We start from the raw sequence: 8,230 nt of genomic DNA, 5'->3' as shown, positions 1-8,230 counted from the left end.
GGGTTATCTCCTAATTCCCATACCTTGCCCTTGGATTTTGATCCATTGTTTCGATGGAGTCCACTCATGTTGGTTGACGTAACGCGGGTAGTAATTTTATATACCTCCTGGACTACCTTTTTATAAAAGTCGGGATTTCAACTATTATGTCCCTTTCATTCCTTTTTTTCGATTTTCTTCTCTACAGGACGTTTCAATGTTTATTTTGGCACCCTTCAGGAGTCAGTTTCGGCCTTGCCGGAGCTATATCTGGATACCTGTTCACCTTCAGTGAATAGTTTCGGTGGTGTGCAGACCATATTGTACTATGTTTGTAGGTTATCGATTTATGTTCTTGTGGCCTATTATTGTTATTAAAAAAAAGAGAGAAAAAATTTTCTTGGAAATTTTTTTCTTTTATCCAAGTAAGGGGGGGATTGTTACGGTCTTATTTTGCTTTAAACGATTTCGATTTAATATAACCTGGAGTACTCTGTGATGTCAGTGGGTTTAGTAATTTTGTTTCGCGCAAGTTGGTAGCACTGTCAAATTTATTACCGGCTCGACTGGAAGGTGATTGCAAAATCGACCTTATCGACCGATGCACGATTTTGACACCGTCGACTATCTGCTTTTGGCTGTGGTATTTTTGGAGATTATTCTAACCATCCATTGTGGGATTTCATATCACAGGCTGTAAAATTACTCTCGGAATATTTGGAAGTACCGTTACCGTGATATTGAGATGTTGCAGAGAGTTTTCGTTTGGATGTGAGAGACAGTTTTGAGCATCGTGTTTTGTGGTTATGTCATGAGAAATTACCTCGTGGAAATCTTGTGTGGAAATTAAGACCCATCTCGCATTGCTGTGAAGTCATTTATAGGAAGGAAACCCTTAGAAATAAGGTAATTGTCTTTTAATAGCCATCTTATATTCGTAAGTGTGCATGTCGATTTTTTTTATTTACTCGTACTGTAATAGGCTAAAACATTCTGTCCTCTACAGGGTTTTTTTTTCTTTACGGGAGAATTCCGTTTGGGAAACTATTCGTCTACGAGACACCGTGGGTTCGTCTGGCTGAGGTGCTTCTCCGCCCTCACGTCTCCGTCAGGCATTGTAGCATACCTACCTGGAGTTTCTTCGTTCCCCACCAAGGTCGTCCTGCTTCGACATCGTGTACCACCATCGTCTGCCGTTTACAGAGGTCTCCGCAGGGAGAGAGCCCCACTACGTACAGGCGAAACGATAAGGTTTGATCTACCGTACCTCCTGTATATTGCTGTATTTTATTACTGTATGTATCACTGTGTTTTATAACTGCGTACTGTGTTTATCTGCATTTGAATAAGAGGTGACAGTCACATAACCTTGCCTATATGTAAACCATGTTGTAGCTGCAATAGGGGTAAAAGTGTTTATAGCTTGTAATTTTCTTTACGCTCGGACTGTACATTCTACTGGCAGGCCTTGTGCCTTAGCGTTAGCCAGTCACCTTGATCGTGTCATAATTCACCTATAGCGTTCTGTAACCTGTCTTGTTAAATGCAGTAAGATAAGAAAATCGTCCACAAGCAGGGATATTACATATTTCAACGTGTAAGCAGTGAATTGGTGTACTTTGCTATATTTTTATTAATGCAGTAATATAGTATTTTAGAGTAGATTACGCGTGTTTTATTGCACGGAAGGAACTATTTTCGTCCGTACTAACTTTTCTGGTCTCAGCTCATATATTCAGTAATAGTAGTAGTAGTAGTTACACCTTTTTCTGGGCATTTGGCAGACTATCGCCTTAAACGCCCTGAGAATCAAGATAGCTACCCTGTACAGTAATCTTAGTCGGGTAACGTTTGTACAGGGGCGAGATCTTGCTGCCGTGCACTGTTGCCCAGAGATTTCCGGAGAGGGGTTTTCCACCGCTTCCAACTTTCTCCCCCTTCTTCCTTTTTATAACCATCACGGCAGCACGATTCAATTGGCCATAAAGATCATCTTTCGTGACAGTACGTTATAACATTTTTCATAAAAATATCATAATCAATAGATATCTGAAATATATAGAAGCCTCTGGACAGTTCGAGCTTCAACGCTATTTTTTTTAGACACACTGTGTATAAAAACCTATTTAAACAGTTATTTTTTATTCTTATGGAAAGATTTTATAACAAAAGCACAAGTAAAATACAACCTTAAGTAAAAAGAAAAATGTTAAGGGAACTCTTCTGATATCCGAACCGTTGACCTTCTTGTTACAAACGATACACTTTTACCGCTGAGCTATTATCTCCTCTAAACAACGCTTGTCCGTATCGGTATTTCAATTCCCGTCCATTAACCGAAGTAAACAACATTTTCGTCACGTTAAAATTGTATTTTTCTGCCATAAAATCGTTGGCGATAGACTGGGAACGATATAGAACTTAGAAATAACAGCCTGTCGCCTTACTGGTGCCGCGGGGAACTTCAGAATCGGAAAATTCAATTTTGACAATTCTGACGTTTCTACCGCGGTGACAGTTTGTTTCAAAATATTCTTAATCTCGTCTTAAATTTTGGTACGTTTGACCTAATAAAAGTTGAGGGCGAAATAGATGACAGAGGTCATCTTTTCAGGTGCTACGCGACGTAGCACCTGAATAGCGTCCCAGTAGCGGAAAGGGGACGACGCAGGGTCGCGGGAGCTGCTCATACGCAAAGAGAAAAGTTCCCGCTCCGTCTCGAAACAAAGCGCGAGTACCGGCCGTATCCCTGAAGAAAAATATGACCCCGCGAAAATAGCGTTTTCGTCAAAATATTCCCGGCTTTATAAAATTATCGGGGTCTCGCGAGAGAGACGCAAGATGCAGACCCGTTTTGAAAAGCTAATTTCGGCGTTAAAAAGTAAAAAATACGCCTACAACACGGAGAAAAGACTCGCACGTAAAACCTAATGAAATTTCCCGATCACTCCCGGGAAAAAAGACTTTATTCGGGGAAATCGACTCCAAAAGCCTTCCGATGGTAGGCGTTCCCGCGGCGAGTCGCGCAGAGGCCCGGGAAAACGGAAAATTCACTAAGACGGCAAAATTTGTTATCAAAATACGACGTTTGGATAAAAAAAGGAAGGCACGGACTTCGCCCCCCGCCGCGAGCCGGGAAAGCCTTTGTGGTAGGAAAATACACCTTTTTGGGGGGCGGGTGTGCGAGCGAGAGTGCTTCACACGTTTTAATATATATGATAAATAGATAGCCCTCCTAAAGATGAATTCAGCGATATAAGGTTATAACGACTTTTTTGTCATAGTCGTCAAAAAAATTTAAAAAATTGTCTTTTATGTCGTACTGACGACTATTGTGCGTACTATGGCCTTGTATGCTTGGGCCTCTAACGTGGTAGCTGTCGAGCAAATACTAGCTCGTAGGCTTGAGAACGGCTATGTCTCCTCTATGGGAGTTGTTTTAGCGCTTGGCTATGACTTGTGGGCTATCTCCTCTATGGGAGTTGATTTAGCGCTTGGCTATGACTTGTGCGGGCTACGGGACTCAACGGAGTTTGTATGGTAGATCTCGATGGAGCCTATGCACCACTGTTCCGAGATGCAGGTCTCGATATAGAGCCGGCACGCTCGGATGCAGGGTCTTCGTCGGAGGTGATCAGCCCCAGACGGTATGTAGGTCTATGTACCTCGATTCGATGCGGGGTCTCGACAGAGCCGCTGGCTATCGAATCGGGTCTTCCCCTCAGATTGGACTACTTCGGGCGAAATGTAGGTCTCGACAGAGCCTATGTACCTCGTAAGGTCCTCGTCGGGGGTTGGCAGCCTCGACGGTATACACTCTCCAAAATGGGAGTGTGAGAGCTGAACTCTAATTGCCCTTAACAGGTCTTCGTCTGAGGTGAGCAGCCTCGACGGTACTCGAGAAGCGAGCCTGGGAGCTGAGGACTCTAAAGATCTTGAATCTGTTGTACTAGTTTTCTTACATCAGAAACTCAGGGGCACGTCCTAAAAGAACTTAATTTCAGCAAATACAATGTTAGAGTAATACAGACTATTGTATGCGTATATACAGCGTGTCCCGCTGTAATGTCCGGAAGAGGGAAAAGTTTTTTATTTGTGGGTTTACTACAAAAAGTCACTTTTTGTAAAAACTCCTGCTTGTTCCAAAACGGTCAAAACTGTTAAAATATTTGTCATTTTTTATACAGGGTGTTCAGTATTTAAAAAATTATTGTTAGTCGCCAAGAGTAAAGTACCGTTATTTTTGACAATATCGAAATAAAATATTATCAGGGATGTCATTTAGGATCCACAGGGGATTAAAAATTTGAGGTTTCACTAATTTCTATGGACTTTTTAGTAGTAGTATATCATGGCACCCGGTGCGGGTGTATGTGGCTGTTGTGCTGACAATGTTATCGTCAATACTAAGTTTATCGAGTGTAAAAAATGTTTAGAAAAGTTCCATGTTTGCTGTGTCCAACTAAAGGAAAATTTGAGTAAATTAGTAAATGGTTGCAAAAACGTATTCTGGTTTTGTAATAAATGTGTGGTACAAGTACAAGAAACATTAAAGTTAATTAGTGTTGTGAAAGTATTTGAAGAAAAAGTGGATGTGCTGGCGGAGGTAACAAAAAAGTTCCTTAATGTAATTGAAGATATGACATCCACTCCTAGGGTGCAATCATTCGCCAATCTAGTTACGAATGGTAAGAAAATTAATAGACCTCCTTTAATAATAAAACCAAAGGACAATACTCAAGATAGCACTGTAACACAAAAAGCTATCGAGCAAAAAATTAAACCAGCAAATAATTCCATATCAATCACTAAAGTAAAAACTGCTAGTCAAGGAACGATTTTAATTGAATGTGAAAACGACGATTCGTTAAAAAAACTTAAAGATATTGCGGACAATGAACTTGCAGAAAAATATGAGGTCCAAATTCCAAAATTATTAAATCCAAAATTACTTTTGTTGGCCTTTCATGATAAGCATTTGGAAAATATTGATGATTTTATCCGCATAATTAAAACACAAAACTGCCAAGACATCGAGGACAATATTAAATTTATTCGCAAATACAAGCCTGCAAATAAAAAGTATCATAATGTTATTTTAGAAGTAAGCAAAGTTTTATTTAATCACCTTATTAAGAAGAAACGAGTGTTTGTAGAATGGGATAGCTACCCTGTGCATGAATTTGTAAATGTTCTTCGTTGCTTTAAATGCTGGAAGTTTGGACATAAAGCTACAGTGTGTCGTTCTGAAGTAATTTGCCCCTTGTGTAGTGGCAACCATTCGAAAGATGATTGTAATTCTAATGAAAAAGTTTGTAGTAATTGTAAATATGCACATGATGTATTAAAGATTCCAAATATAGATTTTAATCATAGTGTCTTTGATAAAACTATTTGTGCATGTTATAAAAGCGCATATCAGAGATCGAAAGAAAGAATCGATTATTCATAGCAATTAACAGCAACTGAGAAAATTGAATTTAAAAATGATGTGTGTTTGTCAATAAATATCCGGGGTATGACTACAAATTTTTTAGAACTGACCCAACTCCTGCATACATTTTCTCCACTGGTAGTATGCGTGAGTGAGACACATGTAACTTCAGAGGTTTTTTAAACTGAAAGTTCTATACCGGGCTATAAACACTTTATATGTTTATATAATAGTAGACACACTGGTGGGGTCATCATATATGTAAAAGAGGTTAAACATAGTAAGATATCTGTACTTAAAAACACATGTGTTGATTATGTCTTCTGGGCTTTATTTTTAAAAATTACAATTTTCCAAAGAGTGATAGTTATTGGGTGTGTTTACCGCGCCCTAAAAAGTAATATAAATACTTTCTTAGAGTTTTTTGAAGTAACAATAAATGAGGACACTCTATGTAGTTACGAAATGGTAATAATGGGCGATTTTAATATTCACATGGAATACTATGATACAAATGCAAAAAAATTAAAGGATGCATTTGAATCAGCAGGATTTTGTCAAATTATTGCGGAAAATACTAAACATATGGATAATTCGGCATCTTAATTTGATCTTGTAATTACAAATAATTTCAACCTTCGGGAACTGCTACGAGTGTACCCAAAAATTACAGATCATAGCATCATCGGTGTTAAATTAGGGATGGCAGCAGAATAATTGTATTCAGATCATTTCTGCTTTAAGCGGAATTTAAGTGAGGAATCTATTATGAAGATAGCACAGGATTTAATAGGTAAACCCTGGAATTATAATTCTACTGACGTTAATATACTGTATGAAAATTTTATTGAAATTATATGAGTCTGTAAATAAAATTGCACCCATGAAGAGAGTTAAAACGGGACGAAAACCTTGGATAAATAAGAAAGCGTTTGCAGCACAAAGAGAACGTGATAAGGCCCATAAAAGATATATATTTACAAATACTCAGGTTGACTGGTTTGATTATACAATAAAGAGTGTGGCTTATGTTTCGGTGGCGTGCAGACGTGTCCGTGCTGTGTGCTGCATCTTATTGAAATAAATTCTGATTGAGTGCCGTGCCTAAGCAAATATTGCAAGACTCAAGTAAGTGCTATTACAAACTTAAGCTAAGCATCTTAATCGTGGAAAAAGACAGTTACTTATATTGAAGAAAAAAAAAAGCATTTGTTCTGTTGACCGCTGCAGGATATTGATTGTCGAATTCACTGCTAAACCGACATGCCTCCCANTGAATGAGGATTTCAACTCATGTGTGAAGGAGAGAAGGGATATTTCATTTTCAAAATTTAGACCACTTACTATAAATGAATTAAGAAAAATAGTAATGGATTTAAAGAATAAATCGACTAGTGATAAGGATTTTAATGTTAGATTAGTAAAACGTCTTTTTGATGTTACTAAATCTGGTAAATACTTCTCTGCGCACAGGTGTTATACCTTCTAATCTTAAAATAAGTACTATTGTATCTATACCTAAAGTAGAGAGGCCGACGATACCTGCTGAATTTAGACCTATAAACTTATTACCACCACTTGTAGATAAAATTATAGAAATAGCAGTCTGTAATCAGCTTAGGCAGTACTTTGAACACAATAATATTTTGGATAGTGATCAGAGTGGTTTTAGAAAACATCATTCGTGTGAAACGGCATTACAATTTGTTTGTGCAAAATGGAGGAAGTCTATAAGCAAAAATAAAATCTCTGTCAGTGTGTTTGTGGATCTCCAACGTGCGTTTGAAACTATAGATCGGGCAAGGTTAGTGTGGAAATTACAACGATATGGTGTGGTATCCGATGCAATAGAATGGTTGAAAAATTACCTAGATAATAGATCTCATAGAACTAAAATTGACGATCGTTTATCGGATAATATTAGAAGTATATATGGGGTTCCGCAGGGAAGTGTACTTGGTCCGCTTTTATTTATTGTGTATATTAACGATATAACTTGTGCACTGAAAAATTCATTTGTAAATCTGTTTGCAGACGATACATTAATTTCCGTTTCTGGGGATAATATTAAAATGTAACGTATACATTAAATAGTGAACTTGATATTTTGTATAAATGGTTGTGTTAATAAACTTAAACTAAACTCTGCAAAAACAAAATGTATGATTATAGGCTCTAAGAATATGTGTAGTAAATATTCAGAAACCGATATAAATATATATATGAATAATAAGAAAATAGAATTAGTTAAAACTAAAATATTTGGGGGTAATATTGGATTCGAGTCTTACTTTTGTTGATCACATAGATTATCTCTGTAGAAAAGTAGGCAAAAAAGTTGGTTTTTTTCATCGCATTTCTTTCAATTTGTCACAGTGGAGCAAATTGTTAATCTATAATACGATTATACTTCTTCATTTTAATTATGGCTATGAGAAGTATTCTCCGCTGTGACAAATATACATCAATAAAACATATGCAAAGAACGTTGCAGTGGCTGCCAGTCGAACACATGATTGAAAGAGCTAATGTTATATTAATATTTAAAATTAAGAACGGATTTCTGCCAACATATCTACAGAATTTTCTAACAACTAGAGCTGAAATTCACCCATATAATGTGAGAACTAAGTGTAATTACACAATTGATTTTGTTAAAACAAGCAGGTTGCAAAAAACCTTATTTAGCGACGGAATACGACTTTTTAATTCTTTACCTGATCACGTGAAAGAAGTGGTTAGTGTGCGAAAATTTTTTAGAGAAGTTACAAAATTGTATGTCGATAAATTATAATTCATTTTGTATCAATTTTGGTT

Source organism: Anoplophora glabripennis, unplaced genomic scaffold, assembly GCF_000390285.2.
Source record: "Anoplophora glabripennis isolate ALB-LARVAE unplaced genomic scaffold, Agla_2.0 scaffold1442, whole genome shotgun sequence".
Classification (NCBI taxonomy): Eukaryota; Metazoa; Arthropoda; class Insecta; order Coleoptera; family Cerambycidae; genus Anoplophora; species Anoplophora glabripennis.
This window is presented reverse-complemented; position numbering follows the sequence as displayed.